Below are 27,943 nucleotides of genomic sequence, written 5' to 3'. Positions count from 1 at the left end.
TGTATGAGGAGTTGGACTGAGCTCAGTTCTGTAGCATATGCAGGAGGGTCTTGACAAAGGTTTCATGAGGAGCCTATTGCTTCTCATACAGTTGATACAAACATTCTCCCAGCATTCAGGTGTGCATTCATTTGTGAGACTGCCTGTGGCAGCCAACGGAATCAACAAAGAGCTGGGTATAACTTTTTGTAAGTCTTTTGTTCTGTCTTTCCACCTAGTTACTCACTTAAACCCATGCATGCATCCATCTAGCCAAAAATTTTGCTTTACCTGTACTACCAGTAGCTAAAGTACAACAGAGTTCTAATCTAAATGCATTTCAGCTTGTTTCATAATGAAAAGGAACATGCTGTATGTTAACTTAATAATACTGCTCTATCCGTTTCAAAGAAAATATTGCACAGATAAACTCTTTCAATCAGAGTTAGGAAGGTAGGGATTTTTTTTCATAAAGTATATTGACAATATGTTGCTCCATATACCTCAGAATCTCAAAACCTCACAGTCTTTTCATCACAAAGTGTTAAAAAAAAGTGAAGAAGTGAGGAAACTACACAGAGTTTTAACATGTGCTGTTTGGGGTTACAACATCTAATATTCATATATATTATATATATATATAAATATTATATATAAAAAATACATATAATTATATATATAAATACCCTGTACATATTGCTCTCCAAAAGTCCAGCAAATGTTGTCAAATTTCTGTATGCTCATGTGCACACTAATCTTTCACAGGATGTTGAATTAATGATAATTCTCACAGATTAAACTGCAATGATCACAAGCAGCTGAGTTTGCTAAAGGTAGAGCTAATCAGCCATGAATTAAAAAAAAAATAATAACATTTTCAGATGAAGAAAACTGGTAAAATAGCAAATAGGAATGAGTAAACATGAAATAATAACAAAAGCTGAATAAAGATGACACATTTAGACAAAATATGATTAGTTGTGTCAATTGCCACACTTCTGCATCTAGAAATAGTTAATTCAATCTTTACCAGTGGAACTGCAAAATGGTGACTCTGAGATCACTCAGGAGTTGTAGTGAACAAAAGAATTTCAATTTCAATTTTGTTTGTGAAATTTATTTCCTGTTGGATATAGAAAGAATATCCCACATGCCAGCTGAACACCAGAGCAGGCAAAGGATACTCAGAGCCCAGAAAGGGAATTGAGCTTAACAGGAGAGCTACCATAGGCCCACATGGATGAGCTACAGCTGCCTCATCTAGAAAGGCGGATGCCTTGGGAGCCCAACTCATGCCTGTATGTAAATGCACTCAACATGGGAAATAAACAAGAGGAACTGGAGGTGTGCGTACAGTTGAAGGGCTATGGTCTCATTGCAGTTACTGAGACATGGTGGGACAGCTCTCATGACTGGAATGTGGCCATGGATGGCTTTGTGCTTTTTAGAAAAGACAGGCCAGGAAGGTGAGGTGGTGGAGTTGCTCTTTACGTGAGTGAGCAACTGGAATATATGGAGCTCTGCCTAGGGGAAGACAAAGTGTGGGTCAAGAGCCTATGGATGAGGATTAAGGGGCAGGCCAACAGGGGTGATATTGTGGTGGGTGTTTATTACAGGCCACTGGATCAGGAAGAGAAAGGGGATGAGGCCTTCTACAGGCAGCTGCAAGTTGCCTTATGTTTGCAGGTCGTGGTTCTTATGGGGAACTTTAACTACCTCAATATTTGCTGGGAAGACAACACAGCTCAGAACAGTCTAGGAGGTTACTGCAGAACACTGAGGATAACTTCTTGATGCAGGTGGTAGATGAGCCAACAAGGAGAGGTGTACTGCTGGACCTAGTACAAACAAACAGAGATGGTCTAGTTGGAAACATTAAGGTTGAGGGCAGTCTCGGCTGCAGTGATCATGAGATGGAGTTCAAGATCCTCTGAGGAGGAAGTAGGGCAAGAGTAGGACAGCAACCCTGGATTTCAAGAGAGATAACTTTGACCTCTTCAGGGACCTAAATGGAGGAATCCCCTGGGCCAGGGCCCTAGAGGTAAAGAGGGTCCAGGAGAGTTGGCTAATATTCAAGCACCACTTCCTCCAAGCTCAGGATCGGTGCATCCCGATGAGAAAGAAGTTGAGCAAGGAGGGCAGGAGACCTGCGTGGGTGGGCAAGGAGCTCTTGGGAAAACTTAAACAGAAGAAGAAAGCATACATGATGTGGAAGAAGGGGCAGACCACTTGGGTAGAATATATGAACATTGTCAGAGAATGCAGGGATGCAAAGAGAAAGGCCAAGGCCCTGTTAGAATTAAATTTAGCGAGAGACATCAAGCATAACATGAAGGGCTTCTTCAAATACATCAGCAGCAAAAGGAAGACTAAGGAATAAAATAATAAATAACAATTAATTATAAATAATAAATAAATTGAACCACGGGAGGTTTCATCGCCATATGAGGGAGAGCTTCTTTATGGTTTGGGTGACAGAGCACTGGAACAGGTGGTCCAGAGTGGTTGTAGAGTCTCCTTCTTTGGAGATATTCAAAACCCACCTGGATGTGATCCTGTGTAACATGCTCTAGCTGACCCTGCTTGAGCAGAGGGGTTGGACTAGCTGATTTCTGGAGGTCTCTTCCAGTCTCAACGATTCTGTGATTCTGTGATTCTGTAATAGCAAGGATATCACGGTACAGTTTAAAATAAACATACAAAACTGATACTGAAATTCTGCATGTAATTATAGCTACATCTGAAGGAGTATAATTTAAGTAAATAGCAAGGATAAGGCTGGAAACAAAGCCTCAGAAAAGAGAAGTTGAACTTTATCACAGATGATAAGCATATGAGGTAATTACTGTACATATACATAGCCTAATAAAAGGAAATTAGTGAGCTCTAAACAAGAATCAAAGCTGGAATGCGAAGGAAAACAATTAGAGTAGTAAACTAGTTATACACTTCTTTTTACAGAGAGGTGATAATCAGTGGAAAGAACTACAAAGTGTTTTGTGTCTTGGTGAATTCAGCTGAAGACAAACTGCTTTTTAGAAAAGATTGCATTAGCTACAGCACAAGCATGCTTTAGTTAAGTAGAAATTGCTAAGCTAAGGAATCCACTGCACTTGTTATATTGAAGGGGGGGTTGAGGTAGTTTGTTTCCACATTCTTAATGTCCTAAATGTGCTTATGGAAGGTGGACAGAGAGACCCTTAAGTCAGGGAGTTTGTTTCTTGAGCATGGGATAGGACAGTGCAACAAACTGGCACTTGCCTGTTCTGAAGTGAAAGCTCTAGTCAAAATTTGGCATTAGCTATAAACTGGAGTTTCTCTCTTTTTTTTTGGTAGGTTCTTTCTTTCTTGTGAGGTTACAGATATTGCAACACATTGGTACATAAGCTAACACTAAAAATACGTCTCATACACTGGCCCAGCTAGTGAGGACCTAAGGTATGCAATAACCGTGTCTCTCTCCATTTCTGCAATGAGATTATCTGTACCTTTTTGGACTTACTTTGTAAGGCAATATCTTCTGAATAACAGTTGGTAAAGTGGATGCTCCTAAGGCATGAGGGTGGTCCGGGAGAAAACAGTAAAATGTTATTAAATAATTTACATAATATTAAGTACCCATACTGGCCTATACTGTCCGGCAGCATCCCAAAGTCTATAATAGTTTTATGAATGGCTAAGCAGTGACTGTGGTATGTATGATTAAATGCATCTTTGAGGGTAGTGTCTGGAGGCTGTTTGCTTGGCCTTTACTTGTCAGTGGTTTATTATCCCAAGTACAGAAGTTATGATTGCAGTTGAAAATTATTCTTTGCTGATTGAACTAACAGAAAGAAAAGCAAGGCAGGCACATACGCTGAGGCTGGCTATGACTCACCTGAGGGCACATTAGTTGGCATGAGTCTTCACAGAAGCAACATACATGTCACTCTACAATACTAGTGAAACAAGCCCAGAAGCCATAATTTATACTACCATAAACTGTGATTTCTGAATTTGGTTCTATGTGCGTTCCTTCTATAAAAACAGAAATATGAAGGCCATGATCTTTCATTTTATTACTAGTGAGCTCATTCAACAAGCAATTTCTATGAATTTCTCGAGGTATAAGAAATACAAGCACACAGCATTGCACAGGCTTATTTTTAATGTGATACATAGTAGATATGAAAAATTAGACAGTCTGGTTTCTTTTTGCAAAATGTGGACATCCCCAAAACAAAATTTGGCCTTCACAGGTAAGGTCTGTAAAGATGCCAGATTTTCCCTGCCACCTGTTTGTGAAATTAGAGACTACTAATTACATCCCTCTAACACTTTGTATTTCAGTTCACCTGAAAGATCAAGGTTCTCTTCATTTCTTCACATAGCTGATAATTAGAAAGATAAATAGAATACCTCTGCTCATCACCCCTCCACCTCTGTTAAATATTCTGTCACTTTTTAGACCTCCATCTCTGAATCAGGATTTCTTAGCATTAAACATGAATGCCAAATGCCTTCATGCAAACTTATCTACAGAAGAACCAGAACAACTACTGCCAAAAGATTAAAGTGAAGGTGAAACCATCATATCAAACTAATTCCAGTAATGTCCCTTGGTAATAGCATCTAGTGACCAAGGACTTAGCCATTCCAAATATCAAACGAAAAATAATTGTTCACCTGTTACTGAAATATTAATATTGATATTCTTCTTATTACAACACTTCTGAAAGCAATATCCAAGAGTATAATATCCATATACATTTAATCTTTGTTTTATAAGTTGATAAAATATGAAACTAAAGTATAAAGACATTAAAAATTAGCATATTTATTGCAGTTTTTATGAGACATGCTGCTGCAAAACACATAAAATCCTCTAGGATAAATCTACATCTGGTGCTGTCTTGATAACTGTTGAATTTACAATGGTGTAATATTTATACAGGCTCTTTTAAAGAAATGGTTGAAGTGTAGAGGTTTTATTTTTGTATGAGATACACTCTGTCATTTGCTGCTGGAAGCTACTGGTGCAGTGCATCAGTGTGAAAGTAAAATATGTCTATGCCTGCAAGAGCGTTAATTTTTCGAAGTGAAATATCTCATTCCTATCATTCATTTTCTACTTCAGTTTATTTTTTTACCAGTCGAACAAACTTAAATTGAATATTTTTAATTGGCCCCAAGCACCAAACATTTTGCTGCTCATATACATCAACCCTACCTTAAAATATTCACTGTCATTTTTTTTTCTTCTTGAGTCTCTTTTACTGTTTTAAACAAAAGGATATTTTTGGACTATGGTAAAATTGTCAAAGTTTTGGGATCTTATTATTACTTTAATTCCCAGTAAAACCTCAAGTTTTGCTAGAAATTGGTACATAACACCATATCTCAACAGTCTTTCCTCACCTCAGTCGGTCCAAGGATGGTCAGTTTGTGGCTGCTAGGACACACTTGCTCATGTGTAGCAAGGCAGTGCATAACAGTGTCTTGTGTCCTGCTGTGGCGATGATCTGATGTCAGGAAGCTGAATAATCCTAATGTAGCTTTTTGAAAAGACCAAGTCCTACTGAGAATGTCATTGCAAGGTAATCCAGATGCCTTGCTTTATTATCCTCTCCTGTTTTCTAGTAAGGAGATCCTTCTCTCCTCAGACCTCTGGAAAGTGTCCTGCATGTCTTGGTCATAAATGATATAGACCATATGAGCCAGAATTTCTCAATAATGATAATAACTTAAAATAGTAATTAGGTATGGATCCCATAGTGACACACTAGATTATCAGTTGGTGTTAAGTTGTGGAACTAAGTTGCAGTTTCACTAATGTCAGTGGATTGATAAAAGTTTATTTTGGGACTTGCTCTGCATATGATTTGTTTTGTAGAAAGAAAAAAAAAATACATGATTTCACTGTTTTTCTGACTAGTTGCAAAGGAGTCTCTTCTGTCAATGTAAAAACTAATTTCCTTGACTACCGAAGTATTCTGTGGATCAGAGAGCTGAGATTTAAGCTTATATTCAGTGGATTTTTATAAAGAACATCAAATATTTTTCTTAACCTTCTGAAAGACAAGAAGATGGAGAAAATTAATAGAATGGATGTTTTTTGTTGACGGCCAGAGGAAGCTGGGTGAAAGCCATATGAAGATTAACTAAAGAGAATGAGAACAGGCTTCTTTAAAGAGTGACCACTTGGCATATGATGGATGTTAAATATTATTGTAACTTTGGCTCTTCTCTTATGTCTGAGACCAGGAAATAAAGGGTAATCACTTACTAGAATATTCACCTTATTTTTGCACTAAAGCTTTAAGCTAAAACATATTCAAGTAAGCCTCTAAAATTTAGAATGCAAATCACTGCTGAACTTTTAAACCTTTGAATTTTGCCAATAACTAATCTCGACAGTGCTATTATAAAGAGGGGAACCATACCAGATTTGTTTACACAGTTCCTCTGTGATCTACTGACTTTGAATGTAATTATCATTTCAGAATTAATATCTTGTCACTGTGTATATGACTCTCACCCTGTTGCTTTCTTTGGTCTAATGAACCCAGTTTACTTCTCAAAAGCTTTTCTTTTACACAGGAAGTCCAAAGGGACCTACTACTTGTTCTTTTGTGTTAATTTTAATTCGTTATCAATTGAACTTACAAAATTAATATGCCTATCTATTCATAATTTAATATCTTGAATAACATCCAGTTAGTCAGGTTTTCCACTTTGGCTTCTGTATAGTTATTAGCAATGAACACTGAATAACAACCCCATACTGACCTATGCATACTGTGCTCTTAAACCAGCTGCCTGTCTTTCAAGCTTATATAGAATCACAGCTGGAGCCCATTTTGAAAAGAGAATGCTTCATAATTGCACCAAATGTACATACTGCTTCTGTTTCAAATATATTTATATATATATATATTTACTTGAGATGTTCAATCAGCTGTTTTACTCTAACCATACTGAAGACTTTATGCATTTTTATTTTCACGAGCTGATTTTCACCTATAGTGGCCTATGCCTCCAGAAGTTCTAACATGGAATAATATTAGAATTTTGATAAGTATTTCAAGGATAAATTCAGGAGCTTTCAGACTTGTCAAGAATGTGGGCCATGTACTATTTTGTTCCTCTTTTTTTTCTTTTTTAATTTTGTTTTTAATTTTATTTTAGCTGTATTGTAATTTGGTAAGCTACCTTCACATCTTGTTATTGAACAATATTTTCCGCTTGCTTTTTTTTTTTTAATCCTGCATTGTTGTCTACTTGTCTCATATTCATGTGACATTTAGATTTTTTCATGCCCCCTTAGCATTATTAAAGACTTTGTTGATCTTTTCTATATTCTTACTTCAACAATGTTCATTAAAATGAGTTGAAGATAGATGTAGATCAGCACCTCTTTTTATACGGATATCTCCTGTGGTTTGACAATATATTTTCATCTCTCAATAGCTGTGATTTTAGTTAGTTAATGATTTGGCTTCCAGATACAGTTTTGAAGTCTACCTGAAACTCGCTGAGAAAGTCTTTCATATACATGTTTCTTAGAGATTCCCCAGTTTTTCCAAATCTTATTTACTATTATTTTATAGAAATTGCAACAGTTCTTTAGCCAGCCCTATACACTACAACAATGAAACATTTCTAAACACGCGTAAAGACCAACACACATGTTTGCAGATGTTATTCAAGAACTTGTTTTTAGCTAAAAAAAAAAAAAAATTAGAAAAGTAGCTCAAAGTATAAAAGTGCTGAGATTCATCTGTTTACCATACATTAAAATGTTGTTAGAGCAGAATTCATCAGTTATCTGTCTAATTTTCTCCAAGTTCTTACAGTTTCATGGATCATTTACAATTATCCAGTACAGATTCTGTGTTGCTTGGGAAATCCTCACAACAACATATTTTTGACAATTACAGAAAAAAAAATAAATCATCAGATATTATAGCAGGATGGAGATGGTAGCAATTCAAACCAATAGTGATTTTGGATTATGAGTAGCATTACTGCAGAACAGTTAGCCTGTTATCTCCAAAGTTGTAAGATTCATTAATAAATAATAATAAAAAGTATACTGAAATAGAAGAGCAATTGTTTTAACCTGAGCATGATCTTGTCACTTATCCTTTGAACACGAGAATCTATCTTCAAAAACTCTTCTCAGCTCTATAGCACCATTAAAGCAATCCTGAGAAGTAGTGAAAACAAAAATAACTGATGAGGCCCTTCAGTATTATGGCTTTAAAACACTTAAAAAGAATGAGCATCAGCAAAATGATTACTTCAGCCAAGCAGATTCCCTTTGTGTCACGTACAGACAGTTTCTGTAGATACAATCAGACTTTGAGTTACCTGTGACCATTTCTGTTCAAGGTTCAGTGAATGACAGGAGGTCAGGTTCCCTGAAACTGTTTTCTTCTTGGACAGAAAATAAATCCGAAAGATTCATCAAGGTGTTATTGTTTGTTTGAACGAAAAGTGACTGTAAATGATAAAAAAAAATGAAAAAATAACTGGTTTCAGCACAGTTCTTTGTACTATAGCCCTTCGACATTAATACTTTTAGGATTATTTATCTTGTGAAGGAAGGTTTGAAAGTGAAATTTCAGCCAAAGTTTATGTGTCTGATTAAATTTATAAAACTATTGTAGCTATAATCTCTGTAATCAATCAAATATCATTAAATTAAAAAAAAAAAAAAAGAAGAAAAATAAAGCAACTTAGCAACGGACAACATCCTAAAGAAAGTAGAATCTGGACCTCACTGGAGAGTTAAAGGTGATGCCCACTGTCTTCCCACAGGAGTTGTTGGTAATTCCTTATTAAACACCACTAAAGACTTTGTCAATAAGCCAGAATGATGTGGTGCTATTCTCATGTAGTAAAGCATTAACAAACATGAAATAAGAGGTAGCCCTGTACTAGTGGAAAGCTGGATGAGTTGACAATAATTTTCTTTCATTCCTGTTACCTGTGAATATACTTTTTGGCTAAAATTGTGACTGTAGTCCTAATAAAAAGTAGTTGCATTGCTGATATTCCTCAAAATGGTTAATGCTTTTTCTGTAGTATAAAATGTTATATAGCTATGTTTCACAGTGTGATAAGCTTAATAATGGAATAGCTCCAAAAGCAGAATGACTCTCTGGTTTAAACCATACCTTTAACATTTTGGTTGTGAGCAGGTTACCCATTTTGCTCACTATATTATGAGTATTAATTTAATGGACCATTTATAAAAACATACACTTAAAAAGGAAAGAACTTGGTTTGCAATCTGTGTTTTGGTAGTTCTTGTTTCTTACAAATACAGTGCAGCAACCTAAAAATAGGTTGTGAGAGTACGAGAGAATGTAATTCCATTGTTCCTTTAGAAGGATCAAGGTTAGTTCTGTAATAGATGTTAGTTCACTTAGGTCTGTCAGCAAGATCTATGCAACCACACAAGATAAATATTTAATCACAGGACTTTAATAAAATAAAATGAAAGTTAAACAAAATGCACTTATCTGAACAAATTAATACATTTGCATTGCAAGTAAGAGAATCTTTCGGTCTTTTAACTAAGGGAATAGCTATAGGTTCAAAACTCAAAGAAAAATAGAAGTCAACTATTTCAAGGAGTAAAGAAAGTTAAGATTGTCTTTCTAAATTCAGCAGGATTTTTTTCTTTTTCAAGGTTTGTGGAAGAGTGTGGAGCAGTTTTCTGATTTCAAATCAGACATAAACTTGTATAAACTACAAGCTTCTTGTTCTCACTGTGCATTGCAAGGTGTTAAAGACTTTTCTTTAGCTGTTTCATTTATAACTCAATCACTCAAATGTTATTAGATGTGATAATCTAGGAATAAGGTCCATTACCAATAGCGCAATGTTTCCTTTTTAATAATTGGTCATAATAACTATGGCATTTATGTTAGTACAATGTTCCCATTTTCTAAGCTTTCAGAAATAATATTTTTTCTAAATTTATTTCCATTACATTTTTCTATTATAACACCATTGAGTGAAAAAAATATTTTTTGTATTGTTCATATGAAAAAAATTACCCTTTAAAAATACTATAGCTTGCATTGGTATGTCTGTGCTGAGGTAGTACAAGCAAGTTTTAGATGTACAGTGAGCTTAATTTTGTAATTGTTTTTTAAACAGTTTTGTATGTATTGCATCATTTTAAATATTTTATAGAACTTCTTTCAAATAACAGATACTGGAAAAATGTTTCATGTCATTACACTTAGTATCATTTAAAAATTCTAGAAAAAAAAATCCTTACAAAGAAAACAAGATATAAAAAGATGATGCATAAGACAGAAGTAAATTATTCTGATGACATTTATATGAAAAGAAGTATTTTCTATACCCTGTTCCAGGGTACAATTTGTAATGTAATTCCAATGTTACACTGCCCTTTTAAGGATTAAATATGAAGGAAGGAAGTATGCCCTATCTTACTGTCCTTCTTTTACATGTTACAGTGTAGAGTTACGTACAGTACTTATACATACATATATATGCTCCAGTAGGATGGCTGGCCTACTTAGGAAGGCTTTAAAATAAGAATAGTCAAAGAGGGAGAGAATAACCAGCAGCCCTGTGAGGGAGTGACAGACAGGATCAATGAGCAAAGGTCATGGACTGATGTAACAGGGAGGGATCACAAAATCAACAAAACAGAGCCCAACCAGGCTCACCTCCAGCACTTGCATGCAAGCAAGTAATTGCCAACAAGGCACCATAATGGAGAAATCCTCCAAAACTTTTCTAGGAACTCAGCATGCTGAGGTGCCTCTCTGAAGTGTCTGTATGCTAATGCATATAGTATGGGGAATAAGCATAATGAGTTAGAGATCTGTTTGCTGTTGTAGGGCGATGATCTTGTTGGGACCACAGTGACCTGAAGGGATGGCTCCCATGACAGGAGTGTTGCAAGGAAGGAATACAGGGTCTTTTGGAAGGACAATATATGAAGACAAAGAGGCGGTGTTGGCTTTTATTTGAAAGAGAATCCAGAGTGCATGTAGCTCTGCCTGGGGATGGATGCGGAGCTGACAGAAAGTTTATTGATTAGGTTCCTAATCCTATGGATTAGGAAAGTTTATGGATTATGGATTAGTTATTAAAAGGAGGACAGGTAAAGGTGACATTATAGTGGATGTCTGCTGCAGGCCACCTGATCAGGAAGAACAATAAAATGAAGCCCTCTACAGACAGATGAGAGCATCCTCACATTCACAGGTTCTCATCTTCCCTGGGGACTTCAGCCAACAGAGTATAAACAATCTAGAAAGCTCCTGGAATGCATTGATAACTTCCAAGTGATGGAGCAAATGAAGAGAGGTGCTCTGCTGGACCTTATACTTGAGAAAGAAGGACTTGTTGGGAATGAAGGTCAAAGGCAGTCTTGGCTGCAGTAAGCATGAGATGGTGAAGTTCATGATCCTTAGGGGAAGGAGCACGGCAAAAAGCAAGATCACAACCTTGGACTTGGAGAGCAGACTTTTGCCTTTTCAAGGATCTGCTTGGAAGAGTACCATGGGAGGAGGTCCTGGAGATAAATTAGACCCAAAAAAAAAGATGGTTAATATTCAATGATCACCTCTTCTAAGCTCAAATGAGCAGAGAGTCAGGCAAAAAATGTCAGGATGCCAGTGTGGATGGAAAAGTACCTCCTGGCCAAATTCAAACACAAAAAGGAACACAGGGTGGAAGCAAGGATGGGTAACCTGGGAGAAATACAGAGAGATTGATCAGAGAGGAAAGTTAAAGCACAAATAGAATTGAATCTGGCCAAGGATGTCAAAGACTACAAGAAAGGCTTCTTGTCACTTCTTTAATGAAATGACTGGCCTGGTAGGTGAAGGGAGAGCAGTAGCTATTGTCTTACTAGACTTCAGTAAGCCTTTCAACAGTGGCTCTCCCGTAAGATTCTCACACAGACGTTGATGAAGTATGGGCTTGTTGAGCAGACAGTGAGGTGGACTGAAACCTGGCTGATGGTCAAATGCAGAGGGTGGTGATCAGTGGCACAAAGTCTAGTTGGAGGCCAATAATGAGCAGTGTACTCTGGGGTTCAGTACTGAATCCAATCCTGTTCAACATCTTCATTGCTGATGTGGATGATGGGGCAGAGTGTACCCTCTGCAAGTTTACACATGACACAAAACAGGGATGAGAGGCTGATACACCAGAGGGTTGTGCTGCCATCCAGAGGGAGCTGGAAAGGCTGGAGAAATGGCAAGGCAGGAACCTCATGAATTTTCACAAGGAGAAATACAAAGTCCTGCAATGAGTGAGGAACAACCCCAGACACCAGTATGCACTCAGGGACACCCAGTTGGAAAGCATCTTTGCAGAAAAGGACCTGTCAGTCCTGGTGGACACCAAGTTGACTGTGAGCCACTAATGTGCCCTTGCTGCAAGGAAAACTAATGGTATCCTTGGCTGCATTAGGCAAAACATTGCCAGCAAGTTGAGGGAGGTAACCTTTCCATTGTACTCAGCATTGGTGAGGCCAAACCTGGAGTGTCCAGTTCTGGGCTCTCCAGGAAAAGACATGGACATACTGGAGAGAGTCAAAAGCAGAGCCATGAAGATGATTAAGGTATTGAAGCATCTCTCCTATGAGGAAGGGCTGAGAGAGTTAGGACTATTTCACTTAGAAAAGAGAAGGCTCAGGGGAGATCTTATCCGTATATATAAATACCTAAAGGGAGATTGTAAAGAAGATGGAGCCAGGCTCTTTTCAGTGGTTCCCAGTGTCAGGACAAGAGGCAGTTGGCACAAACTGGAACACAGGAGCTTCCATCTAAATGCCTGAAAGCACTTTGTCATTGTGCAGGTGTTGGAACACTGGCAGAGATTGCCCAGAGAGATGGTGGAGTCTTGCTCCTTGGAGATCGTCAAAAACCACCTGCATGCGGTGCTGGGCAATCTGTTCTGAGAGTCCCTGCTTAAGCAGGAGGGTTGGACCAGATGACCTCCAGAGGTCCCTTCCAACCTCAAACATTTTATGATACTGTGATGTGTATATATATATATGTGACATATATATATTTATTTGAGTGTAAAATGTAGAATCAGGAAACCACAACAAACTATCTCTCATTCCTCCATTTAAATTTCCATTTAAAATTAAAAACACACTGTTAATTAATAATTCAAAAAAGCAGAAAATTTTATTGCAGGCAGTCTTTACTTGAAGACTATTTTTGGTAAGTTAAATTACCTCATCCTACACTATTTAATTAAATGGGTCAGATCTATCTTACTGTAAGAAAGCCTACTCTTTGTGACTGACTGTACAGCAGTCTAGACAAATATTTTGGATGATGTTGTCTAAATTTGGACAGAGAAATCCTATTTCAGAGCTTCAGTTCAAAGTGATTTACAAAAACCTAACCACTGTGAAAGAATGAGACTGTTTTTCCTCTGTTATTGTCCTTGTGAAAATCACTGAACTATGACCAAGTTATAAATCTTTGAAATATTCTTGTGTTTTAATAAGAGATTGAGACACTGACAGCTAAAATATCTGAAGCTTGGCACACTAAGAAGGTTTAAGGCTTTTAAGAGAGGAGATCGGGCTATTAGTGTTGGACCCATCCCACTTTGGATGCTTAAAACTTAAACCTTTAAATTTGTGTTTATAGTTTTGTGTTCCCATCAAATGTGTTTCTACTGGATAACTAGAAAGTATTATTTTTGTTCCACTGACTATACAAAGAGACTAGTTGACCAGCTCAGGTTGTACATGTAGTTTATAAACAGGTGCTACTTTATTTCATAAGCATAAAAGGACTGGGTGAAAAGTGAAGGGGAAATGGAAGGCAAAAACTCTGGTTTTGAACTACGTTGACATGAATTATAGGCAGACTGTAACAAGTGATTTCCATCTTAAGGGCCTATAGCTGAAGAACTGTAGCTCAGAGTGCCAGATTATAAATGTTCAGTTTTGGAAAAACCTACTTCACTGGTTTAGCTAGCTTTGCCAATGTACAGATTGCAGCATTAGTAAAACCAATTTTAGCAAATAGGAGTCAGTAGTGCTCTTTCATAATGTAATAGTAAAACATTTTCAATGCTATGATATCAACAGACATGATTTATAATGTGAACAAATTATTCTTAAAAGTATATTTGCATTCTGATTATCTACAACTGGAGGTACTTCAAATTCTTATTTCATTGTAGAGGAATATCCTATATGTATGGTTTTCCTAAACTAAAATTTTAGGAAAAAAAATATTAAAAAATTTAAATATGCCTTTTCTGAACTTGCAGTTGTCATTAAATAATACATAATATTGCCTATCTGCAAAGGAGAAAGTGTATAACAAGTTTTATAACAAATCAATTGGTGCTACAGTTAATTGACTGGGCAGGTTCCCGTATTAGTTACAGACTTGTGGGTGCCTTACATTTCAGATACCATCTAGGTGATTTAATCCAACTTTATTCTGTTCCTTTGGGTGTAATAAACCAACTGGTTAGAGTGTTTCAAGACATTTTTACCTGCCATAGAGTAATCTAAACAAAATTAATAATTCCATTCTTTTGTCTGTGAGACCTGGGGAAAAACCTGCTGCTCAAAGTTCTGAACTTTATTTAATCATCTCACAGTGCTATCTACTGTAGAATACAGAGAGTTACATGAAAATGTTCTTATCATCTGTGTAAATGTTCCCACCTCTCCTTGTAAGTGGAAGAGTAGGAGTTACTACATTTGTTCATATGTGTTCTAGGTATTTAAGAATAAATGTGTATAAGAAATTACTGTTGGTAAGAGCTAGTTTTCACTTGATTTTGTTTGTGCTTTGTCTCAGTTCCACTTCAGTAATTTATAGAATTGTCTCTGTCCTTTTTTGTTTGCTTGTTTTCCAGTTTTAAGAGACTTGTTAATAAAACATAAAAGACTGGAGTATCATTACTTCTAGTTCTCCCTTCTTGGAAGTGTGTCAAGACTGAAAGAAGAAACAAAAGCAGCAAAGCACTTGACTTCAAATTAAGTCTTGATTCAATGTGCTTGTCTCCTCCTTCTCATTCTTCTTATTAAATTAGTCCTGTTGAGATGAGAATTTTCATTTCATTTAGATATTCTTCCTGAAGGACTTCCAAAAGTGAATGCCGCATTTGGAGATGGATATGTATTTCTTTTCTTTTGTATCAAAAGTTAACAAATTTGTTCCTCGTATCTGCTAGGAGAAAAAAATACATGCTGAAATAAGAGGGATCACACTTTTCTTGTTTGTTTATTTGTTTTAAGTAAATCTAGAATATTAGAAAGTTTCTGTTTCTCTTTAGACTGGACATTAGTTATGATAAGAATGACTGTGAGTCTGACCCTCTGTGTTCTCAAGGCCTTCTTGTTCACCATTTATAGACATAAAACCAGGCCAAATTGGGAGTACGATGCTAACTAGTTACAATGATTGCAGACTGAGTTAAAACTCTTCCATAAAGTTGCTGTGCATGGTACATAGTGAGAAAGAGAATCAAGCTCTCCTAAGCTATCCAAGAATAGTCTGTGTGGCTCTTTTCATCTTCAGCAAGACTTCACTACTTCTGGCACTTGTTTCAACAGTGTCTTCTCTCAGCTTTCAAGCAATTTCAGTACATTTAAAATATTTTATTTCCTCTCAGATACTTATCTTCCATTTTCCCTTCCTCCCAGCGAGGGGCCTGTCAACTTCGGAACAGTTTTTGATTTCTCTTATCCTTCCTGATTTTCAGTCTCTGTTTCAGTTTTAGTTTCAAGTTGTGCTCTTTACAGCACCGGATTCATCATCTCTTCCTTGTCCTGATCTTTCTCGCAGAATAGTATGTCCAAGAGCCATCTTTTCCCTCAACAACTTTAAAATTCCAGGTTCATCAATCTCAAATAATGAAAAATAAGCCCACTCTTTGTCCTTTTCACTTTTAGAAAGTTTTCTTCTGAACAACAGATTTTTACAACATACTGAAATTAAGCTATCAAGTTAATTGTCAGGGCTATATGAAACTGGGATGTTAAGCAGACAGTTTTCATCACTGAAATGTGACTCTCATTTGGGTAGTCTGTGTATGGGTACTAATGTATTCTCCAGAGAAAGAAGGTCCTTGCACCACCTTAGATGGTTCCTCTAAGTCAGATCTTAATTTGACAAGGCATTTAAATAAATATTTGAATCCTGCTGACTACCGTGCTTAAATTGTTCTCCCAGAAGCTAAGACTTTTGTTCTACTCAGACTGAAGTGAAACTTTTTTTTCTTCTTTTTCTTCTCAGCAAATGAATGAGATATCAGAGAAAGTAAGGAAGTAAAGGTTCTTATAAATGCTTAGTAAAATGTGAAAAGTATTGGATGAATAAGAGTTTGAATTACTTCATTAAGGTGTTGATTTTTACATGCTATTTGTGGCTCCATTACTTCATTTATGGTTATTATTGCTAAAGTAGGTCATTATTCTGTTTTATAATATAATGCCAGGGTATGTAACTTTCTATATACATAAAACACATACTGTAGAGGAATATGCTCTAAGGAATATTTTCACATACTAGAAATGGCTCTCCATATCTGATAAACTGCCTAAGTCTGATTAGTGGAGCAATTTCCTTGCCCCCCTGCAATGAACCAAATGCACTTCATATAGTCTATCTAAAATAATTTCAAGGTAGATTAAAAGCATATGCTTGCTTTAGGTGAAATTCAGTTTCCAAAACCTCAAAGAGTTTAAACACTGCACAGATCTTGTGGTAATTCTCTACAAAGTAGTAAATTTTAATTCCTTTATTCTGAGAATTGGAAGTCAATGGAGCATCTTCCAACAGTTGTTCTAGTGAGCAACTAGTACTAAAGGCTAAGCTACTTTGTGGCAGTTGCCTCAACTAACGTGTGATATGTGGTGTCATCTGAATCTTGACAATGGATTCTTGTTGATTTCTAAGTCCCAGGAAAAGTAATGAGATGAATTATAATTCATCAGCCTATATTACAGATGACTTGGTTTAAATGGATGCATATTTGAGGATGGAGGGCTACTCTCATATATATATTAAACACAAATATATCAACTGTCAATCCTAATTATGTTATTACTTCAAGATTAGGCATTTGAAACAATATATAACATAAATTCTCCTACTGTACTCTTCCCCGTGAAGATTGTTTCTAATAGTTCACAATGAATAGATCATTCAAATATTTGAAAAAAAAAATCTCTTATATTATTGTAAGTGTGACAACAAACACAAAGTCTTCAGTGCCTGGAGAGTTTGGGTCAAATATACTAGTAGCTTAACTGTACAAGTATACACAAACTGTTTCAGCTCACTGTTGTATGATTAATATTAATCTTTTACTATGGTATATTCTAAGAGGGACATGAAAAAGCACGATGATCAAAGCCCCATTTCATTCTTGCATCATTACTGAAGTTTAAGTCTTATTGGAATAATAACTCAGTAGCAAAGTAAAATTGAAGTTTCTTCCCATTATTAGAATGTCCTTTTTCATATTTACAATTCAAAGTTACCTACCCGTTTAACATTGCCTCATACTAGAGATATTTCCACTCCTCGCTAATTAAACTAAAGCCTTATTTTTCTTATTGACTGGAGTTTTTTAAGACCATTTTACAAGGCATCCAGCACTGGGGTATCCAGTTCTTGTTTGGAACATATTGGGACATACTTTTGAGTCTAGATGCAAACTTAGTTCCCAAACATATAATTGGCTCCACAGAATTTCCATCTTCACATTTTTGCCAAAATTTTGTTTATTGTTGCAGGGCTTTCTTGGTCCAGCTATTAACATTTTTCTTCCATGCATCTAAATTAATGTTATGTTTGTAAAAAGCTAGACATATACAAATTCATTGAACCTATACAATACTTATACCCACATACATTTTTTTCCTTGAAAAGGGGTGGGAATGGTGGGATGGATGGAGAGAAGGAGATTCTGTTGGGCTCAAAGAACAAAGCACAAGCATAAGACATTATTGGTCTTATTGGTATTCATAAACAACAACAAAAAATATTGGTATTCATAAACAAGACTAAAGAGTTTCTAAGAATAAGCCAGAACAAGACATTTGCATAAGCAAAACAGGATGTGAAAGTTGGTGCACAGCAGTTTTTATTGTTATATTGTTGAACTGTAACACAAAACAAAACAAAACTAAACTAAACTAAAATAAAATCTTTGGGATCCTTTGTGTCCTGCTATTTTGTACTTCTGTTGAGTTTCTATTAGTGACTTGGCAGCTTCATTTAAATGTTTGATGAAGACAACATAGCAGAAGCTGCAGAAATGGTGGTGGTTAGATGCAGAATTTAAGATCTGTCTCAGCAAATTGAAATGTTCTAGAAAAATACAAGCTATATTCAACAGAGACAAGCATGAGATTCTACACTTGGGAGAGAATGAGTAGCTTAGCAAATACAAGTGAGGAAACTGATAGCCAGGGGAGTAGTGAAGCAGGAAATGACCTACACATTACTGTCACAAGGCATATATGAATCTACACTATCACATGGTTCCAAAGAAGTCAAACATCATATTTGGATTTCTGAATAAGCCTGTAACCTAGAAACATAATAATAATAGACTTTCCCTCCACTCAATACTTGATAATTCTGAGATGCTGAGAAATAGAACTAGTCTAGAGACAAGAAGACTGGGGAACACATGAGAATCACAGAATCACAGACTAGATGAGGTTGGAAGGATCGACTTGCTGGCAATGTTCTGCCTAATGCAGCCAAGGATACCATTAGTTTTCTTTGCAGCAAGGGCACATTAGTGGCTCACAGTCAACTTGGTGTCCACCAGGACTGACAGGTCCTTTTCTGCAAAGATGCTTTCCAACTGGGTGTCCCTGAGTGCATACTGGTGTCTGGGGTTGTTCCTCACTCATTGCAGGACTTTGTATTTCTCCTTGTGAAAATTCATGAGGTTCCTGCCTTGCCATTTCTCCAGCCTTTCCAGCTCCCTCTGGATGGCAGCACAACCCTCTGGTGTATCAGCCTCTCATCCCTGTTTTGTGTCATGTGTAAACTTGCAGAGGGTACACTCTGCCCCATCATCCACATCAGCAATGAAGATGTTGAACAGGATTGGATTCAGTACTGAACCCCAGAGTACACTGCTCATTATTGGCCTCCAACTAGACTTTGTGCCACTGATCACCACCCTCTGCATTTGACCATCAGCCAGGTTTCAGTCCACCTCACTGTCTGCTCAACAAGCCCATACTTCATCAACGTCTGTGTGAGAATCTTACGGGAGAGCCTCTGTTGAAAGGCTTACTGAAGTCTAGTAAGACAATAGCTACTGCTCTCCCTTCACCTACCAGGCCAGTCATTTCATTAAAGAAGTTTATCAATTTCATAGAATCATAGAATCCTTAAGGGTTGAAAAGACCTCCAAGATCATCTGGTCCAACCATCACCTTACTACCCATTTCACCCACTAAACCATGTCCAATTTGGTCAAGAATGACTTCTGCTATGTTGAGTACTCCCAATGATTTTCTTGTCCTTCATGTACCTGGAAATGGTATCCATGATTAGCTGCTCCATCACTTTCCTGGCAACGGAGGTGTGCCTGACAAGCCTGTAGTTCTTAGAATCACAGAATCATTAAGGTTGTAAAAGACCTCCAAGATCGTCTGGTCCAATCATTCCTTAACCACCAATATTACCCACTAAACTATGTCCCTAAGTACCACACCCCACCTTTCCTTAAACACCCCCAGAGATGGTGACTCCCTGGGCAACCCGTTCCAATGCCTGACTACTCTTTCTGAGAAAAAATGTCTCCTAATTTCCAACCTGAACCTCCTCTGGCACAACTTGAGGCCATTCCCTCTAGTCTTATCACTGGTTGTCTGAGAGAAGAGGCTGACCCCCAGCTACCCACAACTTCCTTTCAGGTAGTTGTAGAGAGCAATAAGGTCTCCCCTGAGCATCTTCTTCTCCAGGCTAAACAACCCCAGTTCCCTCAGCTGCTCTTCATAGGACTTGTGTTCCAGGCCCTTCTCCAGCTTCGTAGCCCTTCTCTGGACCAGGACCTCAATGTCTTTTTTGTACTGAGAGGCCCAAAACTGAACACAGTACTCGAAGTGCGGCATCACCAGAGCAGAGTACAGAGATCACCTCCCTGTTCATGCTAGCTACACTATTCCTGACACAAGCCAGGATGCCATTGGCCTTCTTGGCTGTCTGAGGACACTGCTGGCTCATGTTCAGGCAAGCATGGACCAACACCCCCAGATCCTTTCCCTCTGCACTGCATCTTCCTTCTCACCATTCTTGAAGATGGGATTGCCATCTGCCCTCCCATGTAATATTTCTTTGAATGTTCAGAAGAAGGAATAAATGAAGAAATAAAGTCATCTCTATGTCCACTTCAGGTAAGAGGACATAGTGATGAGTGACAATTGACATAAAGCTATCTATGTTAAACAACAGAACCCTTTTTAAATATAAAGGTTGTTAACCCATTAAAGACTTCATGGGAAGTCTGCATAATATTGCAGTCTATAGAAGATATTGTGCGCTGCATTGTGACTGGCACCAAAGTAAGTAAAATAAAATGTCCCAGTAATGCTTCTCTGTTGAAAGGTATTCAGCCTCAGGGAAAGTTTTTATTCTTTTGTGGCTCTTAGTAGTGTTGTATCTTAGGCCTCTTAATGCAATGCACTTCACTGAAACAATAAAGTGAGTTAACCTGTAAGGAAGTCTTAGTTAGACCTTGACCAGGTGTGAGATATTACTTATAGAGCCCGAGATATCATCTGGAAAGGCTAGATATTCTTATCTAAGAGCTGTTAGTGAAACTCTTGAGATGACCCTGTCTTGCTCAACAGTGTAAAAGGAGAGAAGAAAACTATCAGACATATCAGATCTATGAACTGCAATGAACAACATTATGCCCTCTGTGTTACACCAGATCAGTGTTTTTTAAAATTAACAGCAACACACAGTGGATGCAAACCCATCATCAATTAAAAATTCAATTTTGTATGTGGTCCATCAAACTGACATACAAATGTAACCTATGGCTCGTTGTCTCCCTCAAGTGGCTAACACAAGAACAGGGATTTATCGCTTTTAGACAGATGCTTTTTTCTTTTGTTACATCCTGTTTTGGCTCACTCTCTGGTTTGAAGGTACAAGATTTGATACATGCAGCCGGCCTGACTAGCATTATGACTATAACAAGGTCATCAGTAAAAGCCACAAAAATCTGTGAAAAGAGATGAAATCTGGAAGGATTTTCCTTGGCCAAATTAGTATGATGATAATTCTTACCACGAACTGTAGCAGAATTTCCTATCACAGAGCAGTAGGACACAGATTTCCTGAAAGACAAACTGGCATTTTTGAAATCGCAAAAAGATAACAAAAATAAAAGAATATCTGGCAGGAAGAACAAAATATTCGGTTGCCTGAGGTCTGAAGCCCTGGAAGTTTGCTTCAGTGTTTTCTGTGGCAGAGCACAAGTTGTGAACTGCTTATCTTGAACAAGTGTCAATACTCATATTTAGGTCATTAGTTTGAACAGTAAAAGCTTACATGAGAACATGTAAGAGAATATATTGGTTAGTTTTGTGTCTTTGTAGATCTGGAATTATCATAGATTTACACTGAAAAGATCTTAAAATTTTGCCAGAGTTTACATTGGCATAGCTTACCCAAACTGAAGCAAGGAAAGAAAAAATTATTGAATGCACTGAGTACTAGTGATAAATTTCTGTGGAGGAAAAATAATAATAATAAAAAAGTCTGAGATCCTTGGGTAATTTTATTTTGAAAGGCTTAAGGGAATTAGGCTACAAGTTTACATCATTTCAAACTTCAAGGTGCAAATGAACCTAATGGGATGGGACTGTGATAAACCCATATTATTTCATTCTATATCTTAAGAAGTAATTCTGGGGAAAACAAACAAACCTAGAAACCATTCTTGTGAAGATCTTTACAAATTCATTTACTTTTTTTTCTTTCTTTTTCTTTTTTTTTTTTTTTTAATTGGGTGAAGTTCTTGAAACATTTGAAAAAATGTTTTAAATTGCTGGTGAGGATATGACATTAAAATAATCAACAACAACAAAAAAAGAAGCAAATGAGTAAGCTTGTGGGTTTTGTTTGTTTTTGTATTGTTTTTCTGTTGTTGTTGTTGTTGTTTTTCCTTGTAAGAGCCCAACATCTTGTGTGACACATTCTCCAGTACATCTTATTTTGAATAGTGACAAACTGGGCCTGTGCTTTCCTATATGCTTCTTTCAGGTGTTTGGTGCCAATAAAGTTCAAAGCTCCTGCAGTGTAACTGGGAAGAAACTGGGGAAAAAATGGGAAGATAACTAGAAACTTTGTCAGTTTTGAAATTATGGGCTTTTGCAGTATCAAAGCATGAGAAAAGAGAATCCTGTACTGTCTTTCTATTATGTCACAGGTTTTTAGAGTGATCTTAGGCTTATTCACGTCTTCCTGCTCCAAATTTCTTCACTTGAATAATAATGGTATTTATGTGAAGTCCTTAGATATTCGGAGTGATAAAGGTTGATAACAGCTCTAGTGACATTGGGAATCGCCTGCCTAAGGGAGGACAAGATTCTGTGTAAAATGTAAGCTGAGGAAAGCACTGAGAATCCCATGTCTGGACAAAACTGTAATCCAAGTAACAAGGGAAAAGACTGTGCATGGATGTAGCTTAGGTGAAATGATTTCATGAAGGTATTACATGATCTACGTGATAGACATGAAACGCCACACCCCTTTTCTCCCCCTGCCTTCCTTTCTCTCCTCTTAGAAAGACACCGTTGAGACCCGTATATTTGTATGTCTGCCTCGTTCCGTGTTTATGTCTGAAAACTCTGGAGACTAACAGCGCAAAGGCAGTCAATGAGCAAAGAGGGCCGGAATCACCGAGCCGCTGCTCGCACAGGTGTTACTCGCTCATCAGACCTCGCACGTTTCCCACCCTCCGCCGGCCCGCAGCGTTGACAGGCCTCGCCTTCCCGCAGGGTCGTGGGCATCCCTCGGTCGCTCGGGCCATCCCCGCGACGCCTCCCCGCCCGGCGGGACCCCACCAGGCTCAGTGTTAGCCGGGGTTGCCCCCTTTGGGTTCCTGCGGCCCTACAAGCTACCACCCGGTTCCTCCCAGCGAGGAGCCTCCTGCCCCGTGCCCTTCGCTCCCAGGGTGGCACCAAGCGCTTCGCTTTGCCGCTGCCTTTGTTTTTTCACAAGAGTTATCTCCATTACAGCTTCAGGCGAATGGAGTGACTAATGAATTTTCTGTCGGCCATGGAGGCGCGCTGCAAGTAATTAAGAGCTGTGCTGCGGGGCGATTAAGCTGCAAGTCACAGCGGCCAGAGCCCAATCGCGGCGAGCTCGTCGCGGTCTGTGCCGCCTGCGCCCGGCCCGACAATGGGATCATTGACTATTTATTTACTCCGCACAACAACTCTGCTGTTTACTTAATTATAGGAGCTTCTCAGTCACCAGCCCCCACCCGCCCCAGCCCCATCTCTTTGACTCCCTCCGAGCCCCCCCGGCCCCGATAACCACGGCTCCCTGGTGGATCGCTTGGGCGGATGGAGCAGGGAAAAGCCTGAGCATCCTTTTGGGGGTGCGGGCAGCGCTCCCCCGCGGATGCGGGGACGGGCGTTTGGCGTGAGGGAAAGGCGAGGGGACGGCAGTTCTCCTGTCAAACTGCACCGCACGTCTGCCGGGAGATCGGACCTCGGGAAGGCTGAGGGTGGGGGAACCCTGCAGCGCTTCAAGGCACGTCCGAGCCGGGGAGCGCAATGGGGAGGAGAGGGGAATCAGGCAGACGCCTGTGGCGCTGCGGGGGCGAGCGGAGCAGCGGGAGAGAGGAGAGCACTGGTAATCCTGCCAGAGGGCGAGGAGGGGGGGAGACGGGACTGCGTTTCTCACCCCAGCTCATCCCCCCGCTGAGGAGCGTGTCGGGCCGGGAGGGGTGCGCAGGCGGTGGCGGCTCCCCCGGGGGGCGCTGGCTCTGCCCCACTCGCTGCGGGCCCAGGCTCGCTGAGTCCTTCTCCGCCCTCGTACAAGCTTCCACCCCGACCCCTGTCCGCACGGACAGGATGGTGACAAAGTGTCCGAGCTCAGTCCCCGCTAGCCCAAGGCAAGAGGAGGCCTGGGGGGGCGGGGGAGGGGGAAGGGGAGGCAGTCGGGGTTCACCATGAGCAAGCAGCCAAAGGCACCCGGACTTTTTCTGGCACCCCCGTGGGCACGGGTCGGAGCGGGGACGGGGAGGGGTCGCTTGGCGCCGTCTTGTAAGGCCGAAGCCCCCCCGACACACACACACACACCTCTGTCTGTGTTTGCAAAACGGGCTGAGGGACCCCGATCAGACTTTTCGTGCCTTGGAAAGGCGCCTCCGGGCGAGCTCGGCCCCTCGGGTTGCGGCGGGGGAAGGAGAGCCGGGAGCGTTTCTGCTTCGCCGGCCGCCCGTGGAGCCCTGCCGCCGGCCGGGGGCTCGGCGTTGCGACGAGAGCGGAGCGGCGGCCGCAGAGGAAGCGGGTTTCTGCTCCTTTAAAGGGCGCTGTGCAGCGCTCCCGACGGGAGGCGGGTCTCCCTCCCTCCTCTCCTCCCTCGCTCCCTCCTTCCCTCCCTCGCTCCCTCCTTCCCTCGCTCCCTCCTTCCCTCCCTCCCTCCCTTCATCCTTCCCTCCCTCCCTCCCTCCCTCGGCCGCCGCTTGCCGCCGCCGTCAGTGGTGCCCGGACGCCGGCTGCACCGCAGCCCGGGCATTCCCCGGCGTCCTGCCACCGCCCTTCCTTCCCCCGCCTCCGCCTTCCTCTCCCTCCCCGCTTCCCCGCCCGCAGCTCAAGGTAGGATGATGTCCCGGGATCTCCGGCTGGCCGCCACGGCCGGAGGGGCTGCATGAGAGTGAGGGGCTGCGGGGGGGCGGTGGCGGCGGGGGGAGAAGCACCGTCGCTGAGCTGTGCCGAGCGCTGCCCACGGCGGTGTCCCTCGGCCAGGTGTCTCCGGGCAAAGGGGGGCGCTGAGCTGGAGGACCCGGGCACTGCTGGGCTGGCCGGATCCTGATGCCGGGCTCTGTCTCCTTCCACTCCCCCCTCCCTGCGCTGCTCCGCATCAGCCCCAGGCTGGGGTCGGAGGGGTGGGAAGTGGGGGCGAGGGGTTAGGGCAGCGCAGCCCCCCCGGTGCCCCCCGCCCGGCTCCCGCGGTAGCCCCGGGCTCTGCCCCGCAGCCGGGCGCGGGGTGGCCGAGAAGAGAGCCTGGAGGTGGTGCCCCCCCTCGCTCGGGGGAGGCGAGGTGAGAAACGGGCTGCAACTTCGCTAGAGTTGTGGGTGGACAGGAGTCGCTACTTCCGTGGGGTCTCCTCCTGGCCCTACCCCGGCACCCACCTCTCGGCTGCTCGGCACTCCGGTGGTTCATTTCTGAACAAATTCGGCATTCTTTGGGAAAGCATCCGTCGCTAACCCAGCCAGGGAGCCGACACTCTCTGTGTGAAGCAAGAGACATTCCTGCCTACAGTGTGGCGGCATGACAGCAAGAGCCTTTTCGCACCGAAAAGGAAAGGATACATTATAATGAAACCTCTCTTCACGTTTTCCTTAGAAACTTTTGGTGGAGTAGAGCGTGGAGAACGTTAAACATCCTTCCTCCCTCCCCGAAATCGTTCACAGCTTCCCCAGCCCAAAGAAAACTGAAGGGACGAACGGCTGATCTGCAGATAATGTCATAAATGTTTCTTCTCGCTGCTTAAACCTGCTAGGAAAGTGCATTGCTGTGATACCCCAAAGTGCCTGAACAAGTTAATCTATGGCATACTCAGTTCGTTAATTAAAATGCACGTCTTTCCGCTAGCTAAAAATTAATTACCATCTTAAAATGTCATTAATCATCAGCGTAGCAGAAACTTGGTTGTAAATTTGGACTGAGCTAATAACAGACAGAGGGGAACCTATGGTTTTTAGAGCTGATGGGAGTGAAGTGCAAGTGGGCCACAATGTGTTTTTCAATGATAATATCAACATTCATCCGAATACCTAGGCAAACCTTTAAAAAGGGAGGACCGTGTTACTGCTTTGTCAGCAAAGCTGCAATACTTGTGTCTGGAGATCTGAAGAGGCTGGTCAGGTGTTGCGGTAAACTGTGGCTCTCCTCACACCAGATTGCAACACTGGGAGGACTGTGGTGGCACGCGAGTCTTTGCAAGAATTTGCCGGAAAATGCCCGAGAAACAAAGCTTTGGGGGTCCCATGTTAAATACATAAGGAATTTATATCAGTTGATATTGGGAGAGGACAAAACTGTAGATTAAGTGATATAAAAAACCCTATAATCTGTTCTTAGAGACATAGATATGACCTGAAAATGAAAGCCATTTCCTTTTTAAAGTGATATGGTAAAACTATACATCCCAGTAGGTGGCAGCTAGCTGGAACTGGATTAACTTTTATTATGATAACAGCACATGAAAATATGTTCTGAAGGAAAAAAAAGTGCCTGATGTAATAAGGTAATCAGAATCACATCTCTCTCCTTTCCAAATGAAACATTAGGTACATAACACCACCATTTATACCTGACACATACCTAAAGAATTTAGTAGGCTTTTATTACCCAGAAAAGATTTAAAGGCCTTAGAGGATCTATTCTCCTTTCCCCCCTATAGCTGGAATGCTATTTTTCATACCAGTTTCACTTGAACATTGTCCTTGTGTATTAAAAATGTATTATCACGATGCCTACTATATGTGGCCAAAATGTAAAAGAAATTAAAACATATAGCTAAGGAATTGTAGATTTTCCAGTTGCTGATCACTGAAGTGAAAAGGGCAGTTTCATAAAGACTTTAATCTGAGAAGACCTGCATAACAGTGGTGACAAGCCCCCGAGAGACAAAACCAGCTTCTCCAGCAGAATATTTTATTAGGGATCTCCAACCTTTGAACCGTACGTCTTACAGGGAAGGAAATATGAAAGGAGTTAGGAACATTTGCCTGGTCTCATGTTAGAATTATTCTGGAGGGTGGACCAAAGTATGGTTTTAAAGATTACCCTTCCCTCTCACAAAGAATAAAAGAAGCTAAAGTCCAATTAAGAGAAAAGGAGTCTAGGGTGGTGAAGTCGGAGGCTGTAGTTAATTGTATAGTCTATAAATAGTCTTCAGTCACCGCATATTCAATGACTTCCAAACATCCGATGTCTTGCAAGATTTACTTTTTGATGAGGAACCGATATTCTTGGGGAAGTAAATCTCGATTAAATACGAGCTCGCTAGGATGTGAACGAAGGGATGGGTAGCGTTGGCACGGGGCATGAGGCGATGGTGATCTCAGAGGAGGAGAGCGGTACTTCTCCCGATCCCACAAACCGCCACAAGGCAGCGGGCCAGCTGGCATCGCCGAGGCTACCAGACGTGCCTGTAGAGGTGCCGATGGCTTATCGTGATTTCCTTTCCGTGTCGCGAAACGACTGGCGGGGGCGTTGGGACGCCTGGCGCGACCTGGCGGCGCGGGGGCTGGCCGGCGGGGCCGGCAGCGCTCTCCGTGGTGCTGAAGGAGCCGAGCCGTGCAGAGCAGAGCCGAGCCGGGCCGGGCCGGGCTCTGTCCCTGGTGCCGCTCCGCTGTCGTCGGTGGAAGAAAGGGGAAAACTCGGCCTCAGCCTTACCCGTGCGGCCGGAGGGTCCGGGGGGCAGCTGAGTGGTTAGCAGTGCAAGGGATTGATCATACGTTGGTTTGTCATTCCAGGTGTGATAGCAATGCCTGGGTGAGTTAGGAAGTCTTAGGAGCTCTGCTGGGGTTGATTACAGGTAGCTGCATTTATTTATTTATTTATTATTTCAAGAGACCTCAGAAAATCAGACTGATTAAAGGGGTCGCTTTGCCCAAAGTTTGGCTTGTCAATTGTGCTAAAGCTCTCGATGAACCATATGCTTTCAGAAATGCTTACCAGAGCTAAGTTAAATTAAAAATTCAGTT

At 40.6% G+C, this 27,943-nt stretch overlaps 1 long non-coding RNA gene across 1 annotated transcript; it reads right to left on the bottom strand.

The window, feature by feature from the left end:
- Nucleotides 1–1,319: 1,319 nt before the first annotated feature.
- Nucleotides 1,320–24,640, bottom strand: LOC308192574. The gene is made up of 3 exons (XR_013948904.1): nt 24,305–24,640; nt 8,081–8,167; nt 1,320–2,635 (listed from the first exon to the last, which is right to left on the bottom strand). It is a non-coding gene; the product is annotated as an uncharacterized lncRNA (long non-coding RNA).
- Nucleotides 24,641–27,943: the final 3,303 nt, after the last annotated feature.

The sequence above is a fragment of the Anser brachyrhynchus genome (genome assembly GCF_964034855.1).
Source record: "Anser brachyrhynchus genome assembly, chromosome: 3".
Classification (NCBI taxonomy): Eukaryota; Metazoa; Chordata; class Aves; order Anseriformes; family Anatidae; genus Anser; species Anser brachyrhynchus.
This window is presented reverse-complemented; position numbering and strand designations above follow the sequence as displayed.